The following is a 20771-nucleotide window of genomic DNA, read 5'->3' on the forward strand; positions in this document are numbered from 1 at the left end:
GAATCTTGAACTTTCATTGCCATCTATTTGTGAAAGTTTAAACAAGTGAATGCATGCTTTGGCTGAGCTTAGAAAGTTCATTTATAAGTAAATAAGTATGTTTAAAACTAAATTATTTTTTATTGGTTGATGTGGAAAGCAACTAAAATTACCTATTCTGATAGGAAAAAAACAATTAATTTCAAATTAAATAAAAAAAAAAATTTGCCTTTAAAAGTAAGAAAATAACATATTTAGAAACATGCTTACAGAAGATATAAATGTAAAAAAAAAAAATCTGTCTAGTTCTACTTATTTTTGATATCATTATCTGTTCTGCTTATCTCTTTTTTCGTAGGAATTGACTCTGTTGACATGGACTCGAAGGAGATGAAAGTAACTATAGTTGGTGACTTCGATCCAATTCACGCAATCAGCAAATTGAGAAATATCTTTCCTGAGGAAACAATCACAATAGGGCCTGCAAAAGAACAAGAGACGAACGAGAATAAAATTGAGGTCGCCGAAAGAATAACGGATCAAAGAAAGGTCTACGAAAGAAAAAGGGTTCAAAGTGAGGTCGACGAGGGAAAAAGTGCTCAGAGTGAACAAATCGCAGAGCTTGTGAATCTCTACCAGAGTTACTACCCTAATTACTACCAGAGTTACAACCCTTACATGCAACAATATTACTATACGTACGTTCCAGAAGATGACCCTAAATCTTGTGTTATTTGTTGATTGTGTGATTTAAGTGTTTTCTTTACAGTGGGTTTCTTCGGAAAGGGGTGTAAATGTTATCCTTAGTGTTTCGCGCGGGTTAGTCGCTAACAATTAAAAAGGGATCAGACGATTGTGTAAAGGACAAACCTCTTGAGACGAAGTCCCAAAAAAGGGTGTTTTTATTAGCGATGACTTTACAATTGGAAAATAAAACAGAATGCCTTCAAGGGGTCCAAGCACACGAGTTACTGAAAAGAAATGTTTAAATCTAAACTAAGAAATTGAAAGTTACATATTTTCTGTTTGAGAGTGTTTGATTCGGGGTCCTTTACTCTATGTCTTTTCTTCCTTTTATACTCCCTGGATGATCTCTTCGTGATCAACCACTTGAAAACTGCTTGATCGCTCTATAACTGCCCACTTTCTTCATAGTGGCCAATTTGTCATGGAACTGCCTTCTCTAACTGCTGCCATTACTTTTTGTCGTTCAACCGTCTTCAATTGAATTCCTTGAATCGTGAAACGTGATAGGGCTACTCAATAACTGCTCCGCACTTTTGGGTAACCATAACATCTTATGTTTACTAAGATCCTAGGCGACTCGAAGGTTTGGGTGAGAACAGGATCACAGCTCTGGGCGACTGCATGGCAATTCATTCGCTCAAATCTTGGGTGACTTGCAAGCTTGGACAATGGTATTACCGCGTTCATGGGCTTCCCTATTTGGGCCTTTATCCTGAATTGCCTGATTGGGCCATTCTTTGGGCTATCTGATTTGGGGATCCTCCAATTGGGCTTCATTCCTTGGGTTATTCGATTTGGGCTGAACTTTTTGTGTGTCAACAATTACCCCCCAATATGGCAGAATTAATACCAATTATTAATTTTTGCCATATTCACTTTGTGTTTCTCAGCAACATTTGAAATTCCCAAGAATTTCAATCATTGTTATCTTCTATAGCCTGAAAAGGTGCGACGTTTGCAAACCCTTATAACCCCCAAATACACACCATTTCATTGCACCACTAAATCACGCCTCATTGTTTCACGCTTCTCTCTCGCAATATTACTGTTCATCTTCTTGCTTCTCTGCTACGTTTCTTAAGCAAACTTCGACAAACTCTATTTCGTTCCTAACGGCTACTTCACAATCTAAGTCTGGTGACTCCTTCAGTTTCGAAGACTTCTAGAAACTCCTCACTCGGCCATATATAACTCCGAACTTTCTTGCACCAGCCAATGTCGAACTCAATGAGTTCTATCTAGGTCCTTCATTCAACAATGCCGAGGCTATCGAACAAGCGGCGGTCGATCAACTGTTCCCTTGTACTCAAGGCCCTCCGTTTCTAAACTCTTTGCCTCTGAGGCCGCTTCGCGAAAGAGATATTCGCACTTAGCCTAAATCTGATGTCGTTTTCCGTAGATGGCATGCTCGCCTTGTAGACCATGGTCCTAATAAGGCAATTTTTGATAGTGCTAGGATTTCTGATTTGTTAGAAATCACTCTTCAATCCCCTATTTTTGACCCAACACTTTTTCCAATCGCTTTAAGTTTTTGGTCTTCTGAGTATAATACTTTTGTTTTCCCTTAGTCCCATGTTCATTACCTTAAGGGATGTTGGGGCCCTAGTAAATCTGCCACCTTTGGACGATACCATTTTCCCTGGTATTTTGATTTCTGGTGTCGCCCCAAAATTTGATAGAAAACTCACCGAGTCTTATTCAAGCCTGCAAACCTGTCATAACCATTCGAGCGCTGAGCCTTTCCATGCTGAGCCTGTGGCCTTTCTTCATATTTGGCTTTGTAAATACATTTTATGTGTGCCAAGCATGAAGCCCTCTATAAGTTATTTACCCATAGCGCACAAATTGGCGCGTGGTAGGCCTCTGAATTTGTGTTCTTTCTTTTTAAATGCACTCTATAGAGGCATGGCTTTTCTTCAATCCCAATTGAAGAATGGTGCATCTCTCACTGGCAGTGGGCCTCTTTGGTTCACTCAAATGTGGTTGAGAGCCTATTTTCCATCGCTTGGTGCTCCATCCTTTTCCAGTCCTTCTGCTAGCTGCTATGGGCTAGACATTGATCCCCTGACTCCTATAAATATGTCCAGAAGGGACATTTTTTCATTCTTTTATACTTTGGATTCAATCCCTTCCTTTTTTCCTTTTCTTCCCTTTTTGACTCCAGATTATGTGCAACCTCCATCCACTCTGGATAGTGCGAACACCTCTCTGTTCGTTTGGATTCAGTTTTTGATCGGGAGGGAGTTGTTCCATGATATTTTGACTGGGAACAATGCCAAAGCTGGGGTTGAAATATATACTCCCCAATTTTTTGCTCGCCAACTTGGTTTTGGCCAAACTTGGCCCGTTCCCTCTTGCTATTCAAGAAATTTGATAGACCGCTTCCACACCATTAATAAGGCAGAGGCAAAAGCTATAGATGCTCGCAATATTCTTTTGACGAGCAACTTTTCATTAGCCCCTTTCAATCCTAGCCGTGCCATCCATCCTCTTTTTGAACGACTCTGGCCGTCAATGAAGCGCAGCTTGTTTGCAACTGATGCCAATCATGCTTTCCATTCACTGGACCAGCCAAACATTTCTTCCACCTCTCCTGTTTTGGTCACTCCTGTGTCCATTAGGAGTCCCTCTTTCCCTGCTCGTGCTAAACAGTCTGCTCATCCATCGACTTCTCTTCTTGTCAAGCCCACTGCAGCTAAAAGTGGCCCAAGCTGCAAACGGCCAGCCACAGCATCTCCCATTCTGGAGGATGATGATGATGATGATGATGACACCCTTTTTATCGTCAGAAGGAAGGTAATTAAATTGGTTTACTCACAAGCATACCGTTTCATACTTGAAACTTTTCTATGTGCTGATGGTTTATTTGGATTTCTCAGAAAAGTTCAGCCTCTCCTTTGAAGGCTTTGGTGTTGGCAGCTCCTGCTCCATCATCCTCTGCTGAGGCTGCTTCGTCCAAACCAGCTGATGAAGGGACTACGCTTAAAGAGAAATCTTCAGTCCCAGAATCTTCATCACAACCAATGGATGAGTCACCTTCTTCCCAGGGTGTTGACCCCCCAAACGTCGAAGCAGAAGGTAATTCATTTTTTGATACTTTACCTTTGCTTGTGCTATTGGTTTTTGATTTGTTGCTTTTTGAGTTTTGTAGATGCTCCCATGAGTCTGCCCGTTGCGGTAAGGTTTTCTTGCTTAGACAAGGGGAAGTCCTCACGAATGGTATAGCCACAGGTGGTAGATTTGGCTGGGGATATGCCACCTTCCAAGATTGCTGATGAAGTAATCTTTGCTTCACCTTTACTTTCACTTTATTTAGTGTAGTGAAAACCTTCAATGTTGGCATCTTTCTTTGCAGGATGTTGATAAAATTGTGCGTTCCATCCAAGACTTGTTCACTTCCTGGGGGCAAGTTAAGACATCTCGCCCTGCTTCAGCCAGTCGTCCTTCTGCTTTTTCAGAGGAAGATATGAAGTTCCTCAAGCAGTCGATATTTGAGTATGTGTCCTTCATGGATATGGACGTCGGTAAGGCTAGTGCTGCCAAGCATAAGGATACGCTTGAGCATTTGAATGCAAAATTGGAGCAAGCACTGACACTTCCGTCGCTCAATCTTTCTACAGATTTTAAAGCGACGTTGAAAGTTGTCCATTCCGAGGTCCTCTCCTTGCTGGCCAAAAATGTTGAACTGAAGGCCAAAAGTACTCAATATCTTCGCGCTGTATCTGAAAGAGAATCTTTGCTTCTGGAGATCAACAAAGTTGAGGACGAATTGAAAGAAATCTCTTCTGAAGTCATGATTGAAAACTCTTTGATGACCAATTTGGCTGCACAGATGAAGGAGCTTCAAACCAAGATGGACGACTGCAAGGTGAGAATGACTGCTAAAAAGCGTAATGCCTCCCAAGGTATTGAGCGAACCAAGCCTTTGGTCGAGCAGTACAAGAAGCTGGAAGTTGATGATGATGTTGTGGCTGAATTGAATATCACTTCTTCTCGGCAGAGCGAGGACTGGGGGAGACTTAGGGAAAGAATTCGTTTGGTATGGGGCGAATTGTAATTAAGACATATAATGCCTTAACTTTTTCTTTTTGTAATTTCGTATTGACTTTCCCTTTGTAACCTTGTACTGATATCCATTGCTAATTTTGATCATAACGGCAGCAATAATTGTTAATGAATAACTATTTTAACTTCTTGTGTATTTATTGACGTTTGTCTTTTAATAGTCAATCGCTCAAGCATTTAACTGCTTTATACTAAAATTTTTGCACATTTTCTCTTGGTATTTTCTGTCTCTTTCCCCAAGATTTCGGGCCATTTGATTCTAGTTACTAGGCACGAATGTGGCTATTCATATTCTGTCTCTTCACCTTCACGCCTCTATAAATGCACTTATATTCCACACTTGTCATTTTCACTTCCATTTTCTCCTTCAAAACCAATTTGCTGCCATTGTTTGGCATTTTGACAATCGATCCAAAACCTTCATCTTCCATGGAAATGGATCATTTGATCCCCCCATTTTGCCATCTTTCTTGATGTCACCTTTGGTATGGGAGATATAGGAAATATTCTTTGGCCAACGAAGTTCTTCCTATCGTCTCCATGTTCCTTACAAGGAGTTCGATAATGGAAGACAATTTTTGAGGACGCCTGCAAACCACCTTGCTTGTTGAGAGTACTTCTCAGCCTCCTTGCCCGTCATTGCAGCGATGCATTTAGGAATGCGATGCGAAGGTGCTTCATCTTCCTTTCTACTTGCTGAGAGTGCTTCTCGGCCTCTTTGGTTGCCTTTGCAGCAGTGCGATCGGGATGGCGATTAAGGCCAGTACACTCTCTTACTCAACGATCGATCGGGAGATTAGTTTGCTCTTAATTGTAGTTTATAGAGCATTTAGCATTTTGTATTTTGCAGCTTTGTAATGAACGTTTGACAATAAAGGAATTTATTTGAACGTATTTCGCTCTGGCCCTTTTTACTCTACGATCGTTCAATGCGATTTGATTACGCTTTTATATGTTCACTTTCCCATAAGGAATGAACATATTTTTTTAAATATTTGCCATTAATGAACCTCATGTGCTTGGTGCCATCTAAATCTTCCAAATGATAGGCTCCATTAGGCTACACTTTATTTACTTTATATGGTCCTTCCCAATTGGGCGATCATTTGCCATACTTTGGATCTTTGCTATCCAAAGGGAGTACTGTTTTCCAAACCAATTCGTCCAGGCTGAACGATTTGGTTATAACTTTTTTATTATAAAATTTAGCCATTCTTCGTTTTTGAACTTTCAATCTATCTAGGACGTCTAACTTTATTTCGTCCAACTCCAATAAGTTTTGAACAAGTGATTCGGTATGCTCATCACCATTTAACTTATATTGTAAACACACTCTGATTGATTGCACGTTGATTTCGATTGTCAAAACGACCTCTTGTCCATAAGTAAGTTGGAAAGGAGTAATTTTTGTACTTGACCGAGGCGATATCCTATAAGCCCATAAGGCCTTGTTTAGACATCCGTGCCAATTTCTGGCATTTTCATAATATTTTTTAGAATCTTATTAGAAGGTTCTGCTTGTCCGTTGGATTGAGCGTAATATGGTGTGGAGTTCACTAATTTAACCCCGAACTCGCTAAAGAATTTATTCACTTGATTCCCATTCAAAGATGTTTCGTGATCTACCATCAAAGTTTGTGGAATTCCAAATCTATAAATAATGTGATTGCGGATAAATTCTATGACATTCTTTTGGGTAATCTCCTTTAAAGGTACCGCCTTTACCCACTTAGTGAAATAATCAGTTGCAACTATAACAAAAGTATGTTGCTTGGACGATGGGGGATAAATCTTCCCTATCAGGTCTATCACCCAACCCTTGAACAGCCAATGTTTAATAATAGGTGTCATCTCTCGTGCTGGCGCCCTTTGTATTGGACCATACTTTTGGCATGCTAAACAACTCTTTGCATACTGAACACATAATTCTCCCATCTTTGGCAAAAAATATCCACTCTTAATAATTAACCATCTCATCCTTTGGCCAGCTTGATGAGCTCTAAATATCCCTTCGTGCACTTCAGTCATGATCGTCCTGGCTTCTTGCAAACTTACACGTTTTAGTAATATACCATCAGAGCGTTTCTTAAACAACTTTTCATCTATTAGTTTATAGTTTAGCAAACGTAGTTTTATTTTTCTACTATTTCCTTTATTAGATTTTTTAAGGAATCTTTTAATCTGTGTTCTCCAATCCATTGCATCTCCATCTTATATGCAATGAAATTCAATCATTCTCGCCCTTATTTGGATTACGGGCAATATGGTTCTATACTCATAAGTAGACTTCCAATTTAAAACCTTTGACTACCCTGAGGCCATCTGGGCCAACTCATTTGCCACGTCATTATATATCATATTAACGCATTGAAGTTCTACTTATCGAATTCTTCTAACAACTCTTGGGCGATTTCATATTGACTCATGATGGAATCACTTTGGCATTTAAAATGACCAATCAATTGGTGAATTACCAATTGAGTATCGCTTCTAATGATTACATTTTTTACCCCCATATCTATCATTAGTTCTAGGCCTACGATTAAAGCTTCATATTCGGCCTGATTGTTGGTGCACATCCTATCCAAAGTGAATGCGAACTTGTAGCAAATCCCTAAAGGATTTATCAATGTTACTCCTACTCCTGCACCTTTAAAGGTTTTTGACCCATCGAAATACAACACCCAAGGTTTTAGATCGAACGAATTGATTTCTAATTCAATTTCTTCAAGCATGTCAAGGCATGGATGATCGGCTAGAAAATTAGCCAAAGCCTGATTTTTGACTGCCTTTTGGGGTATGTTTTGTATTTCGAATTCTGATAAAGCTAACGTCCAAATGCCTACCCTTTGGTGTAAAATAGGGCGAGAGAACATATACTTAATCAAATTTACTCTAGAAATCAAATAAACGGTTAGGGCCGTAAATAAGCCCTTAATTTTGTACGTGTGAAATACAATGCAAGATATAATTTTTTGATAGCAGAGTAATTACATTCACATTTTATTAACCGTCTACTCAAGTAGTAAATCGCCCTCTCTTTGTCAAATTGGTCTTCTTGTGCGACCATTCCAGCTATTGATTCTTTTTCAGTCAATACATACACTTTTATTGGCCGTCCTTGGATTGGTGACATCAACACTGGTGGACTTGATAAATATGTCTTTAGGCTTTCAAAAGTCTTTTGATATTCTTCTTTTCAGACGAATTCGTCCTGATTTTTCAACTTTAAAAGTGGCGAAAAGACTTTAGTTCGCCCTACACAGTTAGAAATAAAGCGTCTAAAAAAGTTTATTTGGCCTAGAAACTTTTGCAATTTTTTTTTTGTTGTTCGGTGGTTTGGCCTCTAAAATTGCCTTCGCTTTATTTTTATCAAGTTCAATCCCTCTTTTGTTTACCAAGAAACCAAGAAAGTTCCCTACATTAACACCAAATACACATTTCAAGGGATTCAACTTTAACTTATATTATTTTATTCGCTCAAATGAACATCTTAACTGTTCGAAATGGTCCTCTTCTTTAATGGATTTGACCACTATATTATCTATATACACTTCAACAAACTTGCCTATCATATCATGAAAAATTAAATTCTTTGTCCTTTGATAAGTTGCTCCTGCATTTTTCAGGCCGAAAGGCATGACTACCCATTCAAAACATCCTAGAGACCCAGGGTATCTAAAGGCAGTTTTGTGTATGTCTTCCTCAACTATATAAATTTGATTGTATCCTGAATACCCATCCATGAAGGAATACATGACGTGTCCGGCAGTTGAGTCTACTAAAGAATCTACCGTGGGCATTGGATATTCATCTTTGGGTGTGGCTATGTTTAAATTCCTAAAGTCTATGCACACCCATAGTTTACCATTCTTTTTTAGTACTGGCATGATATTGGACAATCATTCGATATACCTGGCTGTTCTAATAAAGCTTGTTTTTAATAATCGCTCTATCTCTTTCTTAATCTCAGGGCGTACATTAGGAGCAAAACGTCTGGGAGGTTGCCTATGAGGTTTAAAATTAGGCTTAGTTGGTAATTTATGTTCCACCAAGTCTCTATCTAAACCAGGCATTTGTTCATATTTCCAAACAAAATAGTCTTTATACTCCTTTAACAAAGCGATTAATTTATCACCAACATCTTGATCGAGCATTTGGCTGATGAATGCTGGACGATCTTCTCATTCATTGCCAATATTCACTTTAATAAGAGGGTCTTGTGCTTGAGCCTATCCAGGCTTGATGATCCATATTACTTCATCGTCCAGTTCCCTTGTAGGCATTTCTTCTTCTAAACAATCCACCTTGTTGACTTCTCGGCCAATACTTTGTTCCAATTCGAATACTGTTAATTTGTTTTTCAACGCTTTCAGGGCTGCCTCTTCTTTCGTCTTGTCCTTGTATTCTTTATTGAAAGCCATTAATTTGGCTTTGAAGGCTTGAATATCGGTCATTTGCTTTAGTTGCTTAGAACTCATTCAAGACTCCTTGATTATTCTTTTGCCAATCGCTGGCTCTTCTAGGGCCACTATATTTGGCCTCATCTGACTGAACATTTCAATGAGTGCATTCACTGAAAATGGCTCTTCACTCTGCGAGACAATCTGAGTTTCTTCCCTATCTTGGACTACCCTGACAGGTCGAATAGTTTAGGCGCCTTAGGACGTGGCACTCCCTGTTGTTGCCTCATCATTCGTCCATAATTTCGTTGAAAACGCCTTTGTTGGGTTCTAGTCATCTCCTTGAAGGGTATTGCCTTTCCTGCATTGTACTGAAACGAATTCCATACATTTGGTTGGCGAGGTTGCGGCCTGAATGTTCTCCCATTATTTATTGGCCTGAACTGCCTCTCAAAAGGCGGTCCCTTATAGAACGATGTACCTCGCCCTCTACCAGGCTGAGCGTTTGGGAAGAAAGTAGGGCAATGGGAATGCTGCCATATCCCTGGTTTCTCCATATTCCCACTCACTTTTCTTTTACATCTTGCACACAAGACGTCTTCATCCTTTTTTGGCTCATTCCTTTTAATACACTCAAAGACACTAGGATGTGGTCCAGGGTCTTTTTCTCCATAATCTATAACCAACTTGAATTTTGGCAACTTGTTTTTGAAACCAGACGTCACCATATTCACTCCAAGTGGCTGTGGAAAAGGATTTTCTTCCATTGCCATCTTCTTCTTATCATCGAACGTAATTCGTCCTGATTCAATGGCATCCTGTAACACATGGCAAAAAACCAAGCAATTGTTAGTCAAATGTGACCATGCATTATGCCATTTACAATATTTTTTACCCTTAATTTGTTCAGGGCTTGGCAATTTATGCTTATCGCTCAGCTTTATCTGCTTATCGTTATATAATTTATCAAATATAAGGTTAGCTTTGATTACATCGAATGAGAACGTTCTAGCTTTTATGTTATCATCTTTCATAGGCTCACCATTGCCCGATGGTCTAGGCTTAACCATTATAGGACAAGTATACATGTCTCCTTTGACTAATTCGGTCAAACACATTTCGGTCGGATCGTATGCCTCGTTATTGATGGTATGAACATCAAAATTTGGGTCTCTATAATAAGTCCCCTTGCTAGAATTTTTTATCTGCTCTTCTTCTCTTAGCAATCGTTCATACCTAATCACGTTCGCACTCAATTGGAAAAGGTCAGGAAATTCATTGTCTTCGAATTTCTTTTTCAAATCAAAGTTTAAACAACCTTGAGCGATTTTGATAAACTCTTTTTTCTAGCAAAGGTACAAAACTTTTACTTTTTGCTATCTTGAACCTTTGGAGAAAACATTCTACCCATTTGTTTGGCATTTGCCGTAGATTTGTTAAATTGGCCAAAGTAATTTCAGACTCGGTCTTATAAAACTGAGCATGGAATAATTGTTCCAATTGTTGCTATATTTGAATAGAGTTCGCTGGCAAATTGATGAACCAGGAGAAAGCTACTCCTATTAACGAACTAGAGAAAAGCCTCATTTTATGATAATCAGTTACATCACCACTTTGCAGTGTGAATCGCCCTATGTGTTCTAGAGTAGACACCTCCCCTAAACCGATAAACAGTGAGAATTCTGGCACTTTATACCCTTTAGGCCATGGATATGCTTGGTCTACCAAATCAGGATATGGCTTTGTGTAAGTCGGCCTAATGACAGGACGTACCCCAAAAGACATCTGATCCTGTACGATTTCCATAATTTGTTTCCTCAACATGACGTTGGTGTCATATGAAATTCCTACAGGTTGGTTAACCGGTTGATTTGTTTGAGGCCTAATGTTTGGTCCTTGATTGGCAACAAAGTTACCATAATTTGAGTCATTGTTACCATTAGCTTGAACATTTATTCCCTCATTAACATGTGGGGTATTCTGCCCATTATTTAGAATATTATCTCTTACATTTGGATTATCCCCAAGTTAGGCGTACCACTATCATTATTCTGATTTGACATTACACCATCCCCTGGTTTGAAGTAGAGGGACCAAAAGGTAGTTCTACCCCTTGATTTGGATTTAGGACTGGGGGATTATATCCCACAATTGTCCTAGTTTGAAAGTGGTCCGCAAGAGGCATAAATGGTTGACAAATTTGGCCTACTAACTTATTCATTATTTCGTTCAAAGTATTCAGTTGTTTGGCCATGTTGTCATAATGTGCATTCCCATTCCCGATAAATCTTTCCATATTATGAATATTTCGAAGATTTACCTGTTCAACGACATCTTGTGTGAATTCTCCAAGTAGTGCACGCATAGTTCGAGAACTCAACTCTGTCATTGATTCGTAACAACTGTTACTGCTCTGATACTGTCCATCTGTTCATGGAGAGCTATGATGCTCCTTATATCGCTCGATCACAGACTGGACTCCTCCCTGACTTGTTGCTTCCTTATCGGATATTTGAGGCATATTGTTTCACCTTTTGTATTTTCAACACCAAACACCACTGTCTCACTGGGCGTGCCAAATTGTTTCGTGCGGGTTAGTCGCTAACAATTAAAAAGAGATCAGACGATTGTGTAAGGGACAAACCTCTTGAGACAAAGTCCCAAAAATGGGTGTTTTTATTGGTGATGACTTTACAATTGGAAAATAAAACAGAATGCCTCCAAGGGGCGCAAGCACACGGGTTACTGAAAAGAAGTGTTTAAATCTAAACTAAGAAATTGAAAGTTACATATTCTCTATTTGAGAGTGTTTGATTCGGGGTCCTTTACTCTATGTCTTTTCTTCCATTTATACTCCCTGGATGATCTCTTTGTGATCAACCACTTAAAAACTGCTTGATCGCTCTATAACTGTCCACTTTCTTCATAGTGGCCAACTTGTCATGGAACTGTCTTCTCTAACTGCTGCCATTACTTTTTGTCGTTCAACCGTCTTCAATTGAATTCCTTGAATCATGGAACGTGATAGAGTTACTCAATAACTGTTTCATTAACCGCACTTTTGGGTAACCATAACATCTTATGTTTGCTAAGATCCTGGGCAACTCGAAGGTTTGGGCGAGAATAGAATCATAGCTCTGGGCGACTGCATGGCAATCCATTCGTTCAAATCTTGGGCGACTTGCAAGTTTGGACGATGGTATTACAGCATTCATGGGCTTCCCTATTTAGGTCTTTATCCTGAATTGCCTGATTGGGCTATTCTTTGGGCTATCAAATTTAGGGATCCTCCAATTGAGTTTCATTCCTTGGGCTATTCGATTTGGGCTGAACTTTTTGTGTGTCAATACTTAGCTACAATTCTCGTATCTGTAACATATGTAAAAGAAGATTTGAACTTGAGAGAGTTGTGGTTCACTGGAAATACTCTAATTTCAGTCTTACATATAAAGCATTTTCTAATCAGTAATGCTCTTTACATTGTTGGTATACCAAATCTTCACGGAAAATCTAATTGTAGGACAGTCGTTACACCGTTCATGTGGATTGCTAATTACGCGACAAGGAATTTTGCTGCGAAGGCAAAAGTAATATATCAAAGTTGTCTGGAATAAAGGGATAATTAAATTTAGTTTAAGTGACTTCTAATTCTTAACCAAGCGTGCTGTTAATATTCTTCTTCCATAGGACTAGATTGTTGTAAAATTGTAGGACAATTTATTGATGATTCTTTGATCTTACTAGAATATCTAGCTAAGTCACATCTATTCCAAGAAAGTCTTTTTCACTCTAATTGTAACTCTCATTTTGAACCCTATAACATACGGGGCATTGATTCTCAGTGAAATATGTACTTGAGTTTTGACTCTCTCTACTTTCCATTTTATTCTTTTCTTATATTTCTCTCTTTTCCATTAAATTTTATAACATGTTGTCAACAAGAAGAAACTTACCCAAATATAGAGAAAAAAACAAGATCAACACTGCAGAAATTTGTAGAATCTGGACCTGTCTAACTATGATCAAAACGTTAACATTTCAACATTCCATTGTGCGGTCGTCATAAAAATTGGCAAAATGTTTAAAACTCGTTGTTCTTCAAATTTAACGATTAAAATTAAAATCCAATGGTCCATTAATGAGAAATCTGTAGTGAATAATAGTCAAATTCTTGTAAAAATAAAAAATAAAAAATCGGTGACTATAATGTCAAAATATATTTTGGAACGCGATGTATAGAATTCAATCACAAGATCATATATTCCTTTGAATTGGTACTTTAGTATAAGGATTCCATATTAGCCCAATTACACAAATTGAATGAGTAGATTAAATAGTTATTCTAGTGAATATCCATGTAGTAGGAAAAATATCGCATCATATACCAAGTTAAGGATATTATTTTAATTAAAAATTCAAATAAATGGATATTCTATGAATTATAAAGTCATATAGTATCAAACTGAGATAAAGGCAAGAAAAAGAATCTATTTGGAAATGAAAAATAGATTCTCGGTTAATAAAAATATAAAGCACCATTCAAAAATAATTCAATTTTCTTCTCTTCTCTATAGTGTAAAATTAAAATCCTCGACTTCAAACTTCTTTATAAAATAGAAATATAATGGACCATTAAAATAATTTTAATGTGTAGTTTAAAAGTAGGAACAATTTTAAATTTATGAGAAAAATATTTCTTTGTAAGAACGTGGTGTTGAAAATAATTTTCAGAAAAAAAAGTTTTAATTTTAATGGTTGTCAAACACACCCTAAATTATTTATAAATATTAAGTCAATTTTTATCTATACATGTTTGGTTAATTTACTATTCATCATCCATCACTCATTTCTATATATTTATAATGTTAACGTTTTGTAACTACTTTCCAAACTCTATTTATTACTATGTTCTACGAGCATGTTCAACAGGCTCTCTATTTTTAAAGAGCATCTATAAATTTAAAAAGCAAAAATTTTAAAGTGCTCCAATAGCCTCTGTATTTTTAACATTTAATTTTAGCATTCCCAATATGTATTTATTGTTTTTTTTTTTTCATTCTTTTATTTTTACCATCTTCCCTCCAATAATTATGCCATTTCCCTCCATTTTCTTTTTTATAACTCAACTGCTGGTCTTCATTTTCACGCCATTCTAAACAAATTCAAGGTCCATTCATTTAAGAAAAAAATTATTATATTTCTTATACAAGAAAAGAAACGCATTTGTGTTCTTTTTGAATATGTCTTCAAGTAGATTAATCAAATTAGTTCTTGATGACTCTGACTCCACTGATGATTTGGAGATGGCAATAGCATTCGTAGATGGAGAGTTGCTCAACAAAAGGAGACGGATACTACGTCAAGGCTCAATACAAGGTCATAAATACATATTCCGCAATAGAATTCTTGGTCACCACAAGCTTTTTAATGACTCTTTTGGAAAGGATCCTATGTATTCTCCAAATTTACTTCGAAGAAGGTTTCGAATGAGCCAATCCCTATTCAATCTACCATAGAAACCCATGATCCGTACTTTGTCCAAAGAAGGAGTGCAGCTGAAACTCTTTCTTTGTCTTCTCTACAAAAAATTACTGCTGCTATGAGGATGCTTGCATACGAAGTTGCAGCAGATTTTATTGATGAATACATAAGAATTGGTGAAAGCACTGCAGTTGAGAGTTTAAAAAAATTTGTTAAGACTGTGGTTTCAATCGTTTCAGATAGATACATGAGAACACCAAACAAAGAAGATGTTTCCAGATTGCTAAAAGAAGGCGAAAAACGCGAGTTTCCTGAAATGTTGGGGAGCATTGATTGTATGCACTGGAAATGAAAAAATTGTCCAGTGGCGCCGCGTGGAAAGGTATATACGTTAGGCATGCTCGTGAACCAACTATAATTCTTGAAGCTATAGCTTTCCATGATCTTTGGATAAGGCATGTAGTGGTGTGTCAGGATCACATAATGGTATAAATGTTCTAGGCAAATCATTTTTATTCAAAGACCTTATTGAAGGTCGTGCTCCCCCAGCCAACTACTCAATCAACGGTTATAACTATACAATGGGATACTACCTTGCTGATGGTATATATCTTCCATGGTCAACATTTGTGAAATCGATTCCATATCCAATAGATGACAAACATAAACAATTTGCTACAACTCAAGAATCTGCAAGAAAAGATGTTGAACGAGCATTTGGAGTGTTGCAATCACGATTTGCAATTGTATGTGGACCAGCAAGTTTTTGGCATCGTGAAACTCTAAAAGATATCATGAAAGCTTGCATCATATTACATAATATGATAGTTGAAGATGAACAACATACTACTAATATAAACTTTGATTATGATGCTGGATATTATATGAATTATAGTCATATAGTATCAAACTGAGCTAAAGGCAAGACAAAGAATCTATTTGGAAATGAAAAATAGATTCTCGGTTAATAAAAATATAAAGCACCATTCAAAAATAATTCATTTTTCTTCTCTTCTCTATAGTGTAAAATTAAAATACTCGACTTCAAACTTCTTTATAAAATAGAAATATAATGGACCATTAAAATAATTTTAATGTGTAGTTTAAAAGTAGGAACAATTTTAAATTTATGAGAAAAATATTTCTTTGTAAGAACATGGTGTTGAAAATAATTTTGAGAAAAAAAAGTTTTAATTTTAATGGTTGTCAAACACACCCTAAATTATTTATAAATATTAAGTCAATTTTTATCTATACATGTTTGATTAATTTACTATTCATCATCCATCACTCATTTTTATATATTTATAATGTTAATGTTTTATAACTACTTTCCAAACTCTATTTATTACTATGTTCTACGAGCATGTTCAACAGACTCTTTATTTTTAAAGAGCATATTCTACAATTTAAAGAGCATCTATAAATTTAAAAAGCAAAAATTTTAAAGTGCTCCAATAGCCTATGTATTTTTAACATTTAATTTTAGCATTCCCAATATGTATTTATTGTTTTTTTTTTCATTCTTTTATTTTTACCATCTTCCCTCCAATAATTATGCCATTTCCCTCCATTTTCTTTTTTATAACTCAACTGCTGGTCTTCATTTTCACGCCATTCTAAACAAATTCAAGGTCCATTCATTTTAGAAAAAAAATATTATCTTTCTTATACAAGAAAAGAAATGCACTTGTGTTCTTTTTGAATATGTCTTCAAGTAGATTAATCAAATTAGTTCTTGATGACTCTGACACCAATGATGATTTGGAGATGGCAATAGCATTCGTAGATGGAGAGTTTCTCAACAAAAGGAGACGGATACTACGTCAAAGCTCAATACAAGGTCATAAATACATATTCCGCAATAGAATTCTTGGTCACCACAAAGCACTGCAGTTGAGAGTTTAAAAAAAATTGTTAAGACTGTGGTTTCAATCGTTTCAGATAAATACATGAGAACACCAAACAAAGAAGATGTTACCAGATTGCTAAAAGAAGGCGAAAAACGCGGGTTTCCTGAAATGTTGGGGAGCATTGATTGTATGCACTGGAAATGAAAAAATCGTCCAGTGGTGTGGAAAGGTATGTACGTTAGGCATGCTCGTGAACCAACTATAATTCTTGAAGCTATAGCTTTCCATGATCTTTGGATATGGCATGCATTTTTTGGTGTGTCAGGATCACATAATGGTATAAATGTTCTAGGCAAATCATTTTTATTCAGAGACCTTGTTGAAGGTCGTGCTCCCCCAGCCAACCACTCAATCAACGGTTATAACTATACAATGGGATACTACCTTGTTGATGGTATATATCTTCCATGGTCAACATTTGTGAAATCGATTCCAAATCCAATAGATGACAAATATAAACAATTTGCTACAACTCAAGAATCTGCAAGAAAAGATGTTGAACGAGCATTTGGAGTGTTGCAATCACGATTTGCAATTGTTTGTGGAGCAGCAAGTTTTTGGCATCGTGAAACTCTAAAAGAGATCATGAAAGCTTGCATCATATTACATAATATGATAGTTGAAGATGAACAACATACTACTAATATAAACTTTGATTATGATGCGGTTTATGAAGTTCCAAACATATCGGTTTCACGTGACCATACAACATACTTTTTGAATTTATAGAGGGTCATCATCGTACTAGAGATAAAAATATTCACTCTCAGCTCCAAAGAGACCTTATGGAGCACATTTAGAATATACATGGAGCTCAAAGCATGTCTTAATCTTATGAATTAACTTCTAGAATTATATGTTATTATGTTTATCCCAATCTTAAGAGTTTCTCAAATGATTTATTTCCCTAAATCTCTTTTCTTTTATGCAAATGCTCTAAGAAATGGTTATTCCTAAGAGGGGCAGGGGAGGGGGAAACAAATGAGATTGACTCGAATTACATCCCATTCCTGCTAAGTTTCTATTTCTGATGTTGCAATAATTAATCACATCAACATAAGGAAGGCAAGAAGAAAAAGGAATTCAAGCTATATAAAGACAAATTAGTTGCTATTTTGATTAAGCTAAATTCATAGGCTAGAATATGTTGAATTTTACATAATGATGAAGATAGCAATTTCTACCATACGTCGGACTTTTACAGGAGAAAAAGAACCAGTTAACCCAAATATGTAAGCAAATACTCATGGACCTGCTTCAGCAGATTTTAATTACGCCCTTAATCAAGCTAAATTCAACGACCTACAGTTCTTTTTGCGAGAATTTCCTTCTGATATTGCATATATAAATCTGCAAGCATTTGAGGCATTCCAATTGTATCCATCATCATTATCCTTTCATCCTCTTTCATTTGTTCCAATTGAAGCTTTTCTTCCTCATAGGCAAGTCTCTTTTGTTCTTGAGCATATTGTCTTTCAAACATTTCTATTTTCTTCTTATTGAATTGTTTCTTTTCTTCTCTCATTGCTTGTAAGAAAGTCATACATGCTCTTGATGAGTCATTTCTAGTATCTTTATCCTTCATCTTCTTTCGATCTTTTTCGGCCTTTCTTCCAGGTGATCTTTCCAAGTCTACAGAGTTAGAATTTTGAATATTATCATCTCCAAGATCCACGCAAGTCCCTTGTGTTTGACCAATGGTGAAATCAGATGAAGAACTTGTGGTTTTCCTTCTTATCGGTTTTTTATTTTGGCAATCTTCCAACCACTTTGGCTGGTACCTTAGCATATTTAAGCAATGTTCAAATTTAAATGGATGCCTTTATTTAATTCTTGGTACAAGAGTTTTGCATTAGCAATCTGGAAAAAAAATAATAATAAAATATCAAACTAGAAGTGAATTATTAATGATATGTATATCAAAATAAACATGATTGTAAATATCTTATCTTGCTCGTTAACACCACTTTGGTTTCTAGATTCAATTTGGGCATAGCATCCACAAAATTTATTTGTAGCCAGTTGAATGGTTGACCAATGGTTCATCAAAGAAACTTGTGTTCCCGTAGATTCAAATTTCTTGTACTTGTGAAAGTATTCCCACAATCAGAGTCCAAAAGGCCTTTTGTTTCTGTTCATTTCCATGTTGTGCATCCAAACTAACATTGAGCCATGCTGACACAATGAGAATATCCTCTTCCACAGTAAAGTTCTCACCTCTTGATCTTTGAGAGTTGGTTCTAAAGGAGCATTTGACACATGAAATTGATCATCAAAATTGGGATATTGGGTTGAAAACTGTGGATTTTCATTTGTATCATTATATTGATTTTCATACATGCTTGTTTGAATATCCATGTTGAAGAAAAAGAATATACACACACACACAGCATAAATGAAATATATACATGTATTGCAGAAAATGGCCGTTGCAATGATTCAATAAAATGTGCATTGAAAGTTGGAATCTTTGAAGCAATAAATTATAGAGAAATGGGTTTGGCTTTCCAAATTTGGAGAGTCAAACCTACTCTTTATTTTAAAATGTTAAATTGAAGAGTCTCTTGGAATAAAATTAAAATTTTAAAGATTGACTCTTTAAAATAGAGAGCATTTCACTTTTAAAGAGGTTGTTGGAATTGCTCTAAAGGTCTACCAATTGCTAAGTATGCCTAAGCGCGGGACAGAGAGAAATGCCTCGCCTAGTGCCTGGGTAGGAAAAATGTGGTCAACGTAGATAAACTAAGGTGTGACAATGCAACAACCATGCTAGATATCCAGGTTTAGTGACAAATTTTCATTTCCATAAAATATTTGGCAATTTATCATTGGAAGTTGGAAAAAGAGAGAAAAACACTCAATCACAATTTGCCAAATCACCCTACTTTCTGCAGTCTATTTCCAATCCTTGTCCAACCAGCTTATTTGACTATGCAAAATTGGTGTGCACCTTTTTATTTGGCAAGATATATTTTTTAATTTTGAAGTTGAGTTTAAAAAAAAAATGTTTAATAATTTTAAAACAAAAAATGAAAATAATTCCAATAAAAAGTATATTCTAGTCCAGACCTAGACCACGAATAATATAGTTTTTGCTTACCAACAAAACATAATTGATATGTTTTCGTTGGAATTTTGAAAAATATTTTTACATTTCCTATATTCAAGGTATAAATTATTTTATATATTCATTGATTTAAAATACTTAAAATTATATAAAAATAGGTATAATGTCTTCTTACGCTTTGACTGTATCTGACTTCTTAGGTCCTGTTTGAAGCCCATCATTTGAAAAATTAAAGAATTTTGAATAATATTTTTAGCGAATGCATGGTTAAATAATAAGGAAACTTTATTAGTTTATGTGTAGAATATTTTATAGTATGAATGTATGGTGTGGAATGATACTATAACAAATAATTTAATTTTTTAAAGGTTGCCAAATAGGGGCTCAAAGCTTGAGGCTTGAACTTCGTGCCTTGTCCCTTCTTACAATTTTAAGAACTGCTTAAAATCTTAACAAACATGGTTTCTTAAGAGGATATTATTTAAACCATATTTGTATAAATTAAAATCTAAATTTTAATTTAAGTCAAATTCAACAATTAATTTTGACTACGTATTTTATGGGACTTACAATTGTTCAACAACTTTTATCAAAACTTCTAAAATTTTAATTTTAATCCCACCAAATAGGATTTTAATTATAGCCATGCCACACGAGCTATACAATTTTCAATTATCTTAGGTGTATAATATTTGTACATAGCAATTCATACAACCCTATCATGTGAAGGGACAGGGCCATGTGAAACTTGCTGATGCAACAAGCATCCAAACCCTGCAATTTTTTCCATTTCCCGATTTGCATCAAAAAGTCAAAAACCAAATCCCTCCCTATTCCACATAGTGCATAGCTCAATGCCTCAATCCAAAAGGCTATGGCGAATTTAATCTAGGGAAAATTGTAGTAGAGATTTCAAATCTTTAAAACATTAGCAAACTTTATCCAAACCTTTTATTTGTTGCGTCATCCAAAACTTTTCGAAACGTTGCGGCAGAGGCCCTTTTTGACGATTTTCATTCAAATGTCTCTTAGTTAACTAAAAAATTTGATTTTGACCATATTTTTAATATTTCTGAAAGGGTAAAATAGTAACTTTTCATTTATTACATTAAAATA

The 20771-nt window shown here is 36.0% G+C and overlaps 1 pseudogene; it reads left to right on the top strand.

Annotated features, from left to right (window-relative positions):
* Window positions 1–16382: 16382 nt before the first annotated feature.
* LOC111368904 lies at window positions 16383–17545 on the top strand (annotated as a pseudogene).
* Window positions 17546–20771: the final 3226 nt, after the last annotated feature.

The sequence above is a fragment of the Olea europaea genome, chromosome 19 (assembly GCF_002742605.1).
Source record: "Olea europaea var. sylvestris chromosome 19, O_europaea_v1, whole genome shotgun sequence".
In the NCBI taxonomy this organism is placed as follows: domain Eukaryota; kingdom Viridiplantae; phylum Streptophyta; class Magnoliopsida; order Lamiales; family Oleaceae; genus Olea; species Olea europaea.